The sequence below is a fragment of the Xyrauchen texanus genome, chromosome 17 (genome assembly GCF_025860055.1).
Source record: "Xyrauchen texanus isolate HMW12.3.18 chromosome 17, RBS_HiC_50CHRs, whole genome shotgun sequence".
Lineage (NCBI taxonomy): Eukaryota > Metazoa > Chordata > Actinopteri > Cypriniformes > Catostomidae > Xyrauchen > Xyrauchen texanus.
This window is the reverse complement of record NC_068292.1, coordinates 37,628,673-37,643,129: the sequence shown is the minus strand read 5'-3', so window position 1 is coordinate 37,643,129 and position 14,457 is coordinate 37,628,673. Positions and strand designations below refer to the sequence as shown.

General features: G+C 34.3%; 1 pseudogene; it reads left to right on the top strand.

Annotated features, from left to right (window-relative positions):
• The first annotated feature begins 2,269 nt into the window (after positions 1-2,269).
• LOC127657687 (rRNA 2'-O-methyltransferase fibrillarin-like) lies at positions 2,270-10,892 on the top strand (annotated as a pseudogene).
• Positions 10,893-14,457: the final 3,565 nt, after the last annotated feature.

Here is a 14,457-nt window from a genome sequence, read left to right as displayed (position 1 = left end):
AACCCTGATTATACATTAACACGCTGTGTTTGAGCTTTCCTGTTTTTACGGCGCCCCCTGCAGGAGGGCAGCATATTTTAGACACTGTGTTAAAAACGTTCATTTTTAAAAACATGCATCTCGAGACCTGAGTTCTATATTCGTTGCGCTTTGTCTTGCTTCTTTTTTTTTTTTTTTTTTTTTTGTACAACAACGCATTCGTTCTGAACGACCCCTTCGTCAGAATATTAGGCACTGACAACCTCAGTAAGAGGTGCAAAAACCATATATGCAAGGTATGCAATGCAACTAAAAGTGGTGCAATTAAATATGTAGCTGCACCCCTCACCTCAGTCACTATCCATATGGAAAAAAGAGCAACGCAAACATTAAAGAATTCTCCTCTTGTGTTCCATGGAAGAAAGTCATACAAGTTTGCAACAACACAAGGCTGCGTAAATGACAAAACTATTTTCCTTTTTGTTTGAATTATTTCTTTTAAACCTCAGCTTGAATTTAAATGCAATGTATATAATAAGTAACATGTATATATTTGCAGCTGTGTACTGTGCTTGCTTAACACACACTACTGATCTTACATCATTGCTTATGAGGTGTATAAGTGTATTTATACATTCAGTTTATAAGTATTAAGAGTGTATGCCTAAAAGGTGCTTAAAGACAACAGCATTGTCTAGCTTTGAAAAAAAAAAATATATTATTAAAGAAAGACATTTCATTCCCTATCATAGGCATGTTGAATATGCATAGAATAAGCATACACTTGCACATCATATATAAAACTCAGCAGAGTTGGAGTCAAGACATGTTGGTCCAAGGACAAGGCTGTCCATTCAATTGAATTTTGAGAGAATGCTGAACAATATAATTCTTGTGAATTCTCTGTAATGGTTAAGATACAGTGCTGACCTGTTCTTGGCTTAATTTTCTTAGTAAAGAGTGGTCTTGTCTGAGACGATAAGCCAGATCCAGACCAAAGGTATATGTTTAAGTGACCATAATATCAAGGCTCATACTTAGCTGAAGTACACACTTGTGCATATCTAGATCAGCAATGTTATGACTAATTCTATAGGTACATTTTCATTACACTGTAGTTTGCTGAATGCACAATATACTAAATAAAAATACATGCACTTTCATGACACTTTTTATTTTTTCATTTGAACAATTTTTCAGACTATGTGATATAGCCTAGTGTACAGTACACACAAGCTAATGATGGGAAGTAATTATTTATTTCAATGACAGATATGTAATACACCAAAAAGGTTGGGGATTAACACCCAATAAATTAAAAGGCACTGCAAATGATTCTTATATTTAATATAAAGCAAGATGTGTTTGACAGAGATAGTATGAAACATTGTACTATTTGGTTAATTTTGTCATCCATATCTTCTGTCTTTAGTTTATATTCATGATTGTGCATGGTAAGTGCTCTCGTGATTATTTAAAGCCCTGTTTTTGCTCTTTCTTTTTTTTACACCAGATTTAACAAAGTTCATTTAATTTCTGGTTCATTAAATAAACAGTTCCATCTTCTTAGATACTATGAGCTGTATGAGATCTCAAGAGAATGTTAAATAAGTGTTATGTGTAAGAAACCATACATCATTTACATCCCTCTTAATACAAAAAGATCTATTCTAGCTCTGTTTATACTAAAATATAACATCAACCCAAAACCAATCGCTTGCTTGATCCTATTGTTGATTTATGAGAAAAATAAACATGAAAAGAAATGTAGGATTTGCAGGTATATAAATTAGTTTGTCATAAAAACTGTAAAATTATTTAAGTGACATGAAGAACATTATTAAAAGGATAGTTCACCCATAAATGAAAAACTTCATGTCATCCCTGACTTCTTTCTTCTGCAGAACACAAATTAAAATTTTTAGAAGAATATCTCAGCTCTGTAGGTCCACACAGTGCAAGTGAACGGTGACTAGAACTCTGAAGGTCCAAATATCACATAAAGACATCATATGAAAGTAATCCATATGATTCCAGGGGGGGAAACACGGTAGTGCAAAGGCACTTGATTGTAGTTGCAGGTCTTGCCCACTAGATGGCGAGGCCAAAAAAGCGAGAGCCAAAGATTTTGTTTTCCTTTACAAGTGCATTATGGGAAAAGACGTTTGCCGCACATGTGGCTACCTAATCACATTGCTGAAACAAGTTCAGAGGAAAAGCATTGCAACGCTATCTGTATATGCTGCAACTGTTATAATCGAAGGGGATAAGCCATATATCATGAGCTAAAATGAAACCAGGTAAGCGATTTACATTTCTCGTGCATCTAAATTTTTTTCTAACGTCGTACGATGAAACATTAGCACATATAAATATGTGAAAACAAATAAATGTCACTGTATATATGCATAAATGTATGTATAATGTGTGCCAATTCTATAAATGTCGAAATGTCCTGATAGTGTTACTGTTTATTACTGTGTTTAAACATTGTTAACGTGGTGTTACCAAAAAAACATTATCGCAAAGTTGATATAATGAAGCTTTTTGCCGTGAATAGCAGGCGCGTGCGAACAACCATGCTGCGCGCGAGGGGCTTCAGTCCCCACGTTTACTAAAGAGACTAAACATTTAGTTTACTCAATTTCGGTGTTTATTTCATTATAAAATTATTACAGTGCTACTATTATAGTTTCGTTGCTGCCTTGTCGTTTTGAGCAAGTGTTGTTTTTATGAGTTTGTTTACACACATTGGTGCAGACCACCACATGAGTTTAGGAAATTGTCTTGTCTGTCCGACAATTTTAATTTTATTCCAACAACAAATTAAATGAATTTCGTTTAGTGCACAATCTCTGAGCGAGACCTCAGTATTGTTGTTGTGGTTATAGTGGCCATTTAAACTCCAGCTTGTTATTTAGAATGAGGTATCATGTTTTACCGTTTCTTTTCAATGAGCCCAACTATTTAATCCCTGTTGTCAGGATTCAGTCCGAGAGGTGGTGGTGGTGGTGGTGGTGGTGGCGGTTTCAGAGGGGGGCTTCGGGGGCAGAGGCCGTGGCAGAGGAGGATTCCGTGGAGGTCGTGGTGGTGGTGGTGGTAAGTATGGACATATAAACTTGTGGTAACTTCAACTCAATTTTAATTTAAAACCCAAATGTAAATCTGGCATTTTCAATTATACTTGCATTCATTTTAATATGTTTTCATATGTGGCTCATTTTAGAGCACTAAATTCGGAACCTGGTGCATTTTACCATTAGTTCAGTTCTTTTAGGCATATGTGTACACAGCAGTAGCTCTCAGATTCATGTCACTGGTCCTAATCGACCTGGATTTGTTCATGGGATATGAACCGGTGATGGACATGGGAGTCGGATGCACTAACAATGAAGCTATAAATGCCATGGACTGTAGCTTCGGTCACTAGTATGCTGGCATCTCTTAAGGCCAGGAGAGAGATGTTTACACACTGCACAGCTATCATGTACTAGCTGGCTACCGTTAAATTCGTACCATAACAATCGGTCCAAGACCACCTGGATGAATCAAACTATGGAGCAGTTCGCTTGTGGTGAGAATGCAATTCGACCCAACAAACCACACAGTACCCCTATTCGAACCATTACCATACAAAATGAATATGTGGAGAATAAATCTGTAGGTTAGGATGTCACTGTTATTCATCATAAAAACAGATATAGCTTTTGGCAACTATACTACATTTAATTGCATGTTTAAAATAGGAGTTGTTCGATAATTCCTGAGGTAATTTTAGAATGATCGCTTCTCAGACACCGGTAGGATGGCTTTAACAAATTTTTGACAGATAAAAACAATGTTTACGTGGCTTCTCTTTTTCTGTATTTGTGTGTGTGTTTGAGATAGAGAGAGCTCTGTTACCATGAGAACAGGCACTTTTCAATGTAGAAATATTGCAAAAGTGGATAAAAGTAACCATGACCTAAATTTTACAACTCGTGTCCAGCTGAGTGACGGATAATGTTTATTTGGAGTGCAACCTCCGACTGTAACACGCGTCCTGTTTTGTATAACTGTGACATACACCGTATATATGGTGCCTTTTAACAATCTAGTGTCCCCGTCACTATACTGGGGCATTAGGATCTACACAGTCTGCAGGATGAGCACTCCCTAATACCTCTTCCAGTAGCAACATTAGTTTTCCCAGGAGGTCTCCCATCCAGGTACTGACCAGGCTCAGCCCTCCTTAGCTTCAGTAGGCAACCAGTGTTGAGCTACATGGTGATATGGCTGCTGGCTATTAAAAGTGGTTTTAAAAAAAGTGTCAGTAGCTGACACTTTGAAATTAATTTACAAAATTTTGGTGAGGGGAAATGAATCCTCACAGAACTTCACAACTTGCTAAAGGCACACAATAGTCACATTATAAATGTGCTCATAAAAAATCTAGATTTTCCCATAGACTCGTATTGTTTTCTGAAGTCTTTCAAATTCACTCCAAAACAAAATATGCTTAAAGAAAATCTAAAATTTTATATATATATATACATATATATATATATATATATATATATATATATATATATATATATATATATATCTGTGGCTTTCTAAAAACATGTTCAATTGGAAGAAACAAAACAAAATGCAGCATCGATCTATGTAATCCCAATACATTTGAATTTTATTTCTACTCTTATTGTTTATTTTGATACATTTATGTATTTGACTGTCATACTTGCCACATTTTACTTGAAAATGCTTTAAAAACATATAAACACAATTTGAAAAGTACTTTTTATGATCGAGGTCCGTGTTTTCTGTTCAGCCAAATTATGAAAATATCAGACTAAAAAGAATGTCCCTTTTCTGTAGTGACAATACATTACATGTCATTTCAACTGCCTATTTACATTTATACAATTGTATAATTTTATTCAAAGGATTTAGGAAATGTATTTATTTAGAAGATTTTGAGACTTAAGGCTGTCAATAAATAGAGATACTTGTGATGAAATATCTGACAATTCTAAAGAACCTTTCCAGCCCGTTACAAAGGTGTATCTATTCTAAAACATACCTTAATATTAACTGATAAAGGTGGAGGATTCAGATTACCTGGTGGTGAAGGAGGTTTCCGTGGGCGAGGGGGCGGCCGTGGCACTCCCAGAGGCCGTGGAGGAGGAAGAGGAGGATTCAGGGGGGGCAAAAAGGTGACCGTAGAGCTTCATAGACATGAAGGTGAGTCAATAGTGTCGTTATATTCTCAAATTTAAAGGTAGATTGTGTTTTGGAGGTTCGTTCTTTTCTTAATTAACTTTCATTTGAAAATCACAGGGGTTTTCATCTGCCGTGGTAAGGAGGATGCCCTGGTCACAAAGAACATGGTAATTGGAGAATCTGTGTATGGAGAGAAAAGAATAAGTGTTGAGGTGAGTTTATAGTGATGTCTCTAGTTTTCTCTCAGTTTATTCTAGAAAGCATCGGATCCATGTATGTTTACATGCAATTCCCTTTTTTGAAGGAAGGAGAAACAAAGATTGAGTACAGAACGTGGAATCCTTTCCGCTCGAAGCTGGCTGCAGCAATTTTAGGAGGTATAGACCAGATCCACATCAAGCCTGGAGCAAAGGTCATGTACTTAGGAGCTGCATCAGGGACGACTGTATCTCACATATCTGATGTTGTTGGACCGGTAAGTGTACTTTGCTTTTGTTAATTTCCACATTTAACATCATTAAAACATGCATTGCATACTCAAAAATGTATTCATCCTCATACTATCCCAGATGACTTTCCTCAGCAGAACACAATCAAAGATCTCTACAAAAATATCTTAGCTCTATAGGTCCATACAATGCAAGTGAATGGTGATCCGACCTTTGTAGCTCCAAAAATCACAAAGGAAACACAGAAGTAATCCGTACGACTTCAGTGTTTGAATCCATATCTTCAGAAGCTATATTATAGGTGTGGGTGAGAAACGGAACAATATTTAAGTCACCACTTAAGGCTACAAAGGTCTTATCACCATTCACTTGCATTGGATGGACCTACAGAGCTCAGATATGTTTCTAAAAATCTTTGTTTGTGTTTTGCTGAAGAAAGTCAAGCACATCTGGAATGACATGAGGGTGAGTAAGAGATGAGGGAATTTTCATTTTTGTGTGAACTATTCCTTTAATTTTAATTCAGGTGTCTCCATGTTTGTAGCTCAGTAATAGTCAATGATTTGTATCATCTAATCAATAAATAAAAGCAGATTTGCATTTTTGGTTTGGTTAAACTGTATTATGATACTGTTTTTGGCTCTGATTCCGGCGAGCCCTCTTTAAAGTATGTGATTTTTTTCTGTATATTTAGAATGAATTTAAAATATATTTTCAAATTTTGGTTTGCTTACAGGACGGGCTGGTGTACGCTGTGGAGTTCTCCCACAGATCAGGCAGAGACTTACTGAATGTGGCAAAGAAAAGAACCAACATTATTCCCATCATTGAAGATGCACGACACCCACACAAGTATCGCATGCTTGTTGGTAAGTTCCAAAGATATGACTATTTTTAACTTAGAAAATGTAGTTCCAGGTTGTTTATTGAACCACTGCTTCTGTATCCTTGAAGGAATGGTGGATGTCATCTTTGCTGATGTTGCTCAGCCTGACCAAACAAGAATTGTTGCCCTCAATGCACACAACTTCCTAAAGAATGGAGGCCATTTTGTTATTTCCATCAAGGTAATACAATTATTAAAATGCTTTTAATAATGTTAACGTTCTTACTTTAAGACTAAACTCTTCATTCAGAATAATACTTCTAATTTAGATAAATGCATCATTAACCTAACACCAACAACACCTATGAATTATTTTGATACTTTTAGAAAAGATTATTCAACTGTTTGAATCTGTTTTTTATACTTGGTCAAAAGTCAAATCTTAAACTTCCATTGTTAAATTTTTCTCTATTGCTTACTTTAGGCAAACTGCATTGATTAAACAGTATGGGATCAATTCCATGCCACATATATTTGCAAAAATATAAAGTATAGCAAAATAAAATAAAGTTTTGCAAAACAAAAAAAGTATTGAGCAAACAAAAAACAAAATTTTAAAACAAAAATTAAGTATCACAAACGTAAAATAAAGTATCGAGAGAAAAAAAGAAAGTTTTGCAAACAAAAATAAAGAATTGCAAAATATAAATAAACTATAGCAAAAATCAAGATGTAATTAATTGCAAAAATCAATGACTGTTGTAAAATAATCTAAAGATGTTTTATCCTTTTTTTTTTATCTCTGCAACAGATTTTTAGGCAGCAGTGATTTTGCCACACATCTTTTTCTTTGCAATGCTCCTTTTAATCTGCATTTCCATCACGTGTGAGCTCGTGATACCGTTTTGCCTTTGCGCTTCACTTTTCTCTGCGTTTCACTTTATGGCACTGTTTTGACGTGGGGGTGGAGTCAGGGGATTGGGGCGTGTACAACGGGCTCAGTGATGCCTCTCTGGAAGTTACGTCATTAGCTTGAGACACGGATCAAACATCATGGCTGAGCACAGGCATGCAGGTGGATCTCAGGTATATAAAGTTGATTGTTTCCTTTTATTTAATTAGCATTAACTGTGTTTTAACAGCGTTTGCTTCAGATAAAGAAGTTAGAGATCAGTTAAAGCGGTGGATTTATTAGCCATACTCGCTAACATAGCCAGCATCTGCAGTTTATTCTCTCTCAGTTGATTGGACTATTGATTGATTCTTATGTTTATTTTATAGATTATAATTGTCTATACCATAGTATGTTGTCTTCTAAAAAATGTAAACTCCATATTTAGATGTAACATTATCACTGTTAAAGGAGACAATAAATAGATTATAAATAAAAAGTTAAACGATCGTAACAAACGTGCATGTGTTCTGTCTTTAAAAATAAAGTTTTGAAATATAAAATGTTCACATCCCCTATATTCTTAACCCTGCGTTATACAGCTATGTGGCATGGGGGCGTGGTCGTGTGTCAGTCTGCGGAGAGAGAGCGGTAAGGCTTGTCACCTGGTTTGTAATTATCTCTAACACCTGTGTCTTGTTGTAGTGATACGGAGAAAGACATTTAAAGGGGCGCCAAGTGTCGAGAGGGAGAGCATCCAGAAAGCTCCACAGAGTGTGATATTGTTTTGTTTATGTTACATTTCTACGGCGGTGACCGTCGTATGTTCGTGAAAGAAATTAAAGTGCTGATTTCAAACCTGCTTCGCTGTCTCCTGACTCCTCCATTGCTCAACGAACCTGTTCACAAGCTACTTAAGTTCTTACAATGCTCACAGTAAATGTACGTGTATCTAGGTCATCTCATGTAATGATTTGCCATGTCACATTTAGCAGAGAGAATATCCAGATGTCGTGACGAATCTTATTAGTGTTCTGACTCAAATCTTCGGTCATATTCAGGCGGGTCAGCAGCAACAACAACAACAACAGCTTTCTCCTGCTGTTTCTCTGCCTCGAGTATACTCAGCAGGATATAACCAGGTTATCACTCTTAAGAATCAATCTGTTAAATTTGTTTCGCTTTTGCACAATTAACATTATAGGTGATGTTCTTTTTATTGTTTGTAGATCGTTTCCTGGGATGCTTATTTGTTACGATCGTTTAACTTTTTATTTGTAATCTATTTATTGTCTCCTTTAACAGTGATAATGTAACATCTATTTATATATTTTTAAATATGGAGTTTACTTTTTTAGAAGACAACATACTATGGTATAGACAATTATAATCTATAAAATAAACATAAGAATCAATCAATAGTCCAATCAACTGAGAGAGAATAAACTGCAGATGCTGGCTATGTTAGCGAGTATGGCTAATAAATCCACCGCTTTAACTGATCTCTAACTTCTTTATCTGAAGCAAACGCTGTTAAAACACATTTAATGCTAATTAAATAAAAGGAAACAATTTTTTTTTTTTTTTTTATTGAACACCAAGTACAGAACAAAAAACAGAATGTACATCTACAATGGCATTGGTAAGTACAGGTAAATGAGTATTAAGCAAGGCACATATCAGTTAAAATAAAATAAATAAATTCAATGTATAAAATACAAATACAGAGGGGTCTCTTTATTCCTCTTTTAAGAGCTCAAGGTCTCTTATTATTCCAGCCAATTTCTGGGCCTTTTTACTTTACATACATTCCAACGCTGGAAAGAAATTACAAATCAATTCTCTTTTAAATACAGAAAAATAAGGTTTCGATCTTCATACATTTGGACTTATGAATGAAAAATGTGCCCAGTATCAACATTACATTAATAAGAAATTCATTTCTTTTCTCGTCCAACAGCACTCCAAACATAACATGTTTCCTAGCAAAAGTGGGCAGTGAGTGAATCTTTGATTCCAACCAATAAGACATATTTTCCCAAAAAGTATTTGAAGAAAACGAGAAAAAAAAAGATGATCAGAACGTGTCTGTCAATTTGACAAAAAGTACAGGCATTTTCTTCAAAATTAAACCGTTGTCTTAAAAATTCACTTGACGGGTATACCCCATTGAATATTTTAAAATGAGTTTCCTTAAACAATCAACTTTATATACCTGAGATCCACCTGCATGCCTGTGCTCAGCCATGATGTTTGATCCGCGTCTCAAGCTAATGACGTAACTCCAGAGAGGCATCACTGAGCCCGTTGTACACGCCCCAATCCCCTGACTCCACCCCCACGTCAAAACAGTGCCATAAAGTGAAACGCAGAGAAAAGTGAAGCGCAAAGGCAAAACGGTATCACGAGCTCACACGTGATGGAAATGCAGATTAAAAGGAGCATTGCAAAGAAAAAGATGTGTGGCAAAATCATTGCTGCCTAAAAATCTGTTGCAGAGATAAAAAAAAAGGATAAAAGATCTTTAGATTATTTTACAACAGTCATTGATTTTTGCATTTAATTACATCTTGATTTTTGCTATATTTTATTTATATTTTGCAATTCTTTATTTTTGTTTGCAAAACTTTCTTTTTTTCTCTCGATACTTTATTTTACGTTTGTGATACTTAATTTTTGTTTTTAAATTTTTTTTTTTTTTGTTTGCTCAATACTTTTTTGTTTTGCAAAACTTTATTTTATTTTGCAATACTTTATATTTTTGCAAATATATGTGGCATGGAATTGATTCTATAAAACAGCAGCTCCAGAGGCAGTGTTTGCATCAGAGGTTAAGAAGATGAGTGTAGAGAACATGAAACCCCAGGAGCAGCTGACACTTGAGCCATATGAGAGAGACCACGCAGTTGTTGTGGGAATCTACAGGTAAGTCTTGATGGTTCTAAGGCCAAAGGCCTCATGCAGAAACCTGCATATTTTCCATACTTGAATTATGCGTGCACACAAATGAGAGTCTGTATGCATACTTGCTAATCACCATATTCTTCACACTATTCCCTTCAAAATTGTGCGTGTATTCTTGAGCTGTATCCCATCTAATCTGAAAGAGCTTGAGAGGATCTGCAGAGAAGAATGGCAGAAAATCCCCAAATTCATGTGGGCAAAAAAATACTTGAGGCTGTAATCGTTGCCAAAGGTGCTTCAAATAAGTACAGAGTTAAGGAACTGAATACTTATGTCAGTGTGATATAAGTTATCAAAATCTGGTTTTTGGTTTGTCTTAATGGGCTATGGAGTGTAATTTCTTTTTTTTTTTTATAGCATTTTAACATAAGGCTGCAACATGACAAAATGTGATTCAAAATAATGAAGGGGTCTGAATACATTATTAATGCACTGTATATATTCTGACATGCAAAAGTCTACACCTTTTCAATGGCTGTACACAAGGCCTGTGATTTAGAACTCACTCTTGATTTTTTTCTCTAACTCCAATCGATTTTTCATGTCTTGCAGACCAGCACCCAAGCAGAAGAAGTGAGGGGCTCTTGTGAAATCTTTCATCACCTTTCAAGTCCTCTACTCATGAAAGTACTTTTTCTGCCACTAGATGGACCCACAGTTTGCATATGACAAAAATGACTGAAATAACTTTACCAGTGGACCAGGACAATGGTTAAGGAAAACATCTAATTTATTCCTGTTAGCAAGGACAACATGCTTTTATGGAGAGCTACTGTTTTTTTTTATTGTGATCCTCAGCTATGTAGTGTACTGTACTCTTAAGAGGTGTGTAAGTTTTTTTGCTTGTAAGAATGATTGATTACTAGTGTTAACTAAATCAATAGTTTTCCAAAGCATACATTTGTTAATGAGACAAGTTAGGCTCTTTGTAAGAGTTCTGATTACCCTAGACTAATTTTGTGCATATTTTCATTTGTTACAATTTTGTTTCTCTAAACAAATGTGTATATTTTTACTAATTGAATGGCATGGCAGTTATTGTGGAGCATTTAAAATCATTCCTTGTGTCGTACACACCATGGGACTTTAATTTGCAAATATATACAGTTGAGGTCAGAAGTTTACATACACTGAGTTTAAAGTCATTAAAACTCATTTTTAACCACTCCACAGATTTAATATTAGCAAATTATAGTTTGTATCTACTTTGTGCATGATATGAGAAATTTTTCCAACAATTGTTTACAGTCAGATTGTTTCTCTTTTAATTGACTATATCACAATTCTAGTCGGTCAGAAGTTTACATACACTAAGTTAGGAAGTAAGGAAAATTCTAGAAAATTATGTCAGGCCTGCAGGAGTAACTGGTGCAATTCACAAACTAGATGGAATCATGTGGAAGGAAAATCATGTGGATATAACGAAGCAAAATCTCAAGACATCAGCCATTACATTAAAGCTGGGTCGCAATTGGATCTTCCAAATGGACAATGACCCCAAGCATACTTTCAAAGCTGTGGCTTAAGGACCACAAAGTCAAGGTAATGAAGTGGGCAGAACTGAAAAAGCATGTGCGAGCAATGAGGCCTACAACCCTGACTCTGTTACACCAGTTCGGTTTGGAGGAATTGACCAAAATTTAGCAACTGATTTTGAGAAGCTTGTGGAAGGCTACCCAAAACATTTGATACAAGATAAACAATTCAAAGGCAATGCTACCAAATATTAACAAAATATGTAAACTTCTGACCCACTGGGAATGTGATGAAAGAAATAAAAATTGAAATAAACAATTCTTTCCTATTATTCTGCCATTTCACATTCTTAAAGTATATCCTAACTTAGTGATCCTTACGTACCTAAGACGGAATGTTTTCTATTACATGTCAAGAATTGTGAAAAACTGAGTTTAAATGTGTTTGGCTAAGGTGTATGTAAACTTATGACTTCAAATATAGGCGTCTACCATTGAAATTAGAAGTCAAATTTAAACAAAATCTTAAACAGGGAGTTACGTTATCCATCCTTAAGACACTAAAATGAATAGTTCACCCCAAATTTTAAATCCACTCATCTAGTCACCCTCATGCCATTCCAGATGTGTATGACTTTCTTCTGCAGAATTTGAATTATGATTTTTAGAAGAATGTATCTGCTCTTTTGGTCCACACAATGCAAGTGAATGGGTGCCAAAATTTTAAAAGTATCCATAAAACTTGTGGTTAAATCTATATCTTCAGGAGCGATGTGTTTGGTGTGGGTGAGAAATTGATCACTTTTACCTTCTGTTTTTGGTGATTCACATCATTCATGCAAATCATTCCCTACTGGGAAGGGAGAAGAATTTCAAGCAAAAATATTTGCTAAATAATTATCTGTTTCTCATCCACACCTACCATATCACTACTGAAAATTATCGTTGGAAGCTACAATGTTAAAACAAATGTTTCCAGAGATGAAACAATAAAATGCTTAATTAGCATGCAGCAAGTTAGCATACATCAGACTTTTTTTTTAACTGAGTACTATCTGCATACATACAGCAGTTACAGACAAAAAAGTGCATTGCTACTAAAAATAAGAAGATATATTTAAAAGAGGTTATATACATCAACAGTATTTGTTGACATTTTGAGATTTGTTTTTTATTAAGTCCAAGAAAACATGTAACATAAGACTTACATTTTTGGGATTAATTTCATTAGATTAATTTTATTTTAGCTTATATATATATATATATATATATATATATATATTAAGCTAAAATAAAATTAATCTAATGAAATTGTATATATTTCATTTGTATATATATATATATATATATATATATATATATATATATATATATTAAGCTAAAATAAAATTAATCTAATGAAATTGTATATATTTCATTTGTATATATATATATATATATATATATATATATATATATATATATATATTAAGCTAAAATAAAATTAATCTAATGAAATTAATCCCAAAAATGTAAGTCTTATGTTACATGTTTTCTTGGACTTAATAAAAACAAATTAATAAAATTAACAAATTATATATATATATATATATATATATATATATATATATATATATATATATATATATTTCTTTTTTTTCAAAGGCTTACAAGGCTGATTTTGAAGATCCTCCAGCATCCTTAAGCTTCATTTGCACCCCTGATAAATTGTATTCTGTTCAAAAGGTCATAGGCATAATGTCTGACAAGATTTGCAATTCGCTATTTGGTTCGATTGCCCTTAAAAAGTAATACTGTGTGTCGATTAACAAATTTAGGAGTGATGTTGATGTTAAATGGTGTTTTTGTGAATGTTCCCCAGAAACGATCTCTCACTTGTTTTAGTCTTGCCAATACATCCAAAAACATGTCAAGGTTTTTGTTGCCCACAATATAACAAATATATATATATATATATATCTTATGTCATCATGTGATTTTTGGCTTTTATATTGAGGATCACATTTCCAATGATGCGAGTTTCATTATAAGTTTTATTTTATATTTATGTAAATTTAATATTCACAAATGCAAATTTACAAACAGCAAGCCTCTTTTTGCTTTGTTTGAGAAGGTTAAAATTTGCATAGAGTTAATGTCAGAATCTAGAAACGCAATATGTTCTTCATGTGATCAAAGCTAACTGATGTTCACATGCAGGTCTTATAAATTGATACATTGCAATTAGCTATAACAATATTTCATGGATGGTTATGTACCCTTTTTTGGTCTTGTCCAGTTGCTTTTGTCGCTTTGTGTAATGTATGTGAGACTTGTTTATTTTTCATACAGTAATATGTTGTATGTGTTACATTTGTTGTTAATAAAGCATTTATTTATATATGAAAAACTACAACAACAATTTGTTATTACAATGGTGTGTTCAAAAAACATGGTAGTACCGTGGTGTTTTTTTTTTTAGGGTTAAAGGTCAGCTATAATCAAGGCATAAACTGTGTACATTCAGCTATTGAAATGCCACGGTTTTTGTTACAAGCGAAAATCTGACAGATCCTGACCAATTTGTATTGGTGTCTTCAGCATAGTTCTGTCAGGTTGGGAACATGCGCTTGTAGGAACCAATTTTGTTGTTCCTGTCAACGGAGGGACCAAATGAGCGGTTGCACA